General features: G+C 33.5%; 1 long non-coding RNA gene across 1 annotated transcript in view; it reads right to left on the reverse strand.

Annotated features, from left to right (window-relative positions):
* Positions 1 to 312: 312 nt before the first annotated feature.
* LOC106883128 (uncharacterized) overlaps positions 313 to 1,939 on the reverse strand; it is a 19,848-nt gene continuing 18,221 nt past the window's right edge. The window contains exon 2 of the long non-coding RNA XR_001411077.2: positions 313 to 1,213. This is a non-coding gene — a long non-coding RNA (uncharacterized LOC106883128). The remainder of the gene's footprint in view (positions 1,214 to 1,939) is intronic.

Below are 1,939 nucleotides of genomic sequence, written 5' to 3' on the forward strand. Positions count from 1 at the left end.
ACTTATTTTATCGACCCCAAGAAGATGAAAGGCAAAGTCGACCTCGGCGGAATTTGAGCTCAGAACGTAAAGCCAGACGAAATACCACTAAAAATTCTTCCCGGCATGCCAAAGCCATTATTAACAGCAGGAATAACTCCGCAAATATGAACGCCTCTTAAACTAAGTTCATTTAAAGCACACATCTTTCAATAAACTGTAATGTGTGATATAGAAGTATAAAACAAAAGGACAATACTAATGCTTCTTCTGTCACCTGTAATTTCTCAGAACAGAATTATATCTATGAGATAATAAGTCTCATTATCATAATTAATAGTAATCGTTTTTTACTCTTTCAATCTTTATATAATTGTGCAATTATTTTACTTCCTGTGTTTATTTTTTTAAATATATATATAACCTACGCAAAGTTTTCCTCTGAATTTAAATCCTGGGATTGTCGTCTGCTCCAGCCATGCTTGGTCTGCAGTCTAGATACATTACTAAGGTGAGAGAGAAAAAAAACCCCATCTGTTGTAGGTACACACTGCATACTTTATCGTAGTTCGTTAACTGAATTTCAATTTAATTTTCTTCAGAAAATCCATTCGTTATTCAATGTGTTCATTTAGAGGACCGTTCGTATATGAATTTCTCACTGTATTTTTTATTTTTATGATTTTATTAATATTATCAATAAAGGCGTATTGGCGTATAAGATTAAAGACGTCTCTAAGATCTCCGGACTGGCCGTACTCTTCACAATGCTCTAGCTCTGATGTGAGGAAGCATCCATTTCGCAAACATCCATCTCAAAATGATTATCTGATAGAATCATGCATTGTGAGTGAAATTCTCCTCTAGAACAGCTGATAAAGACTTGGCCATCAGAAGCGAAGAAATTAAATTTCAACTCATCCGATCAAATCCAGCTCTTATTCGCAGAAGCGAACTCAAAGTAGGCACATAGGTATTTCACAATCATGTAACGATTTTTTTTTACGTCTAACATGTCCAACGTAACAAGCCAGGTTCTGTAGTGTAATAGTTAGCACGCTGGATTCTGAAGCCAACTCGATAGCTGTTTCTGGGAGTTCAGAATTTTGTAATAATCTTAATGTCCATAATTTGCACTTCGACAGGGTAGTTATATGATATCGAATATTTAAATTATTGGGTTATCAGATAAATTCTTTCATATTTTTCTACTTGGTACTTCATTGCCATATATCTGGAAAGAGGTAAAATTTATTCAAATTTCAAAAGTTGAAGAGGAAGATTAGAGCTATAAAGAACACTACAATGAAAACATTCTTCGTGTTAATTCAAATAAAATTGGAAAGGAGTAAAATAAATAGAAAAGAAAAGAGCCCAGAAAAAAAATAAAAACAAAATCGAACGAATTTGTCTCAAAATTCAATAAAATAAACAATAATAAATCTCTGAGCGAGATGTAAACTGTAGCAGCACGAAATCGTTAAGTATATTTGCCACCTAAATGTGGTAGACCCATAGGGGATGATGTTACAGTTTATAGCCCCAGGAAGACATCTCCTCCAGCTGGCTAACGAGGAGATGTCTTCCTGGGGCTATAAACAACAATAACATCGTTCCCTATGGGTCTGCCACATTTAGGTGGCAAATATACTTTACGATTCCCATAAAATAATTTATTCTAAAATATCCTTACATAGCCTTCATTTTTGTGGCTTCAATGTGGCTGTCACTAATTTTAATACACTAATTAAATCTTTCCTGTTTCAACATATTTAAGAGTAAAGGCAGCTATTTTCCCATCCATTTATAGATTGGATTATTAAATAAGGCTAAATAAACAGAAATAATAAACGTTTAACTATCTGTAGCGTCTTGCCTTTAAACTGACATTATCTGTCTATCTATCTATCTATCTATCTATCTATCTATCTATCTATCTATCTATCTATCTATAAGATCG

The sequence above is a fragment of the Octopus bimaculoides genome, chromosome 7, assembly GCF_001194135.2.
Source record: "Octopus bimaculoides isolate UCB-OBI-ISO-001 chromosome 7, ASM119413v2, whole genome shotgun sequence".
Taxonomy (NCBI): Eukaryota; Metazoa; Mollusca; class Cephalopoda; order Octopoda; family Octopodidae; genus Octopus; species Octopus bimaculoides.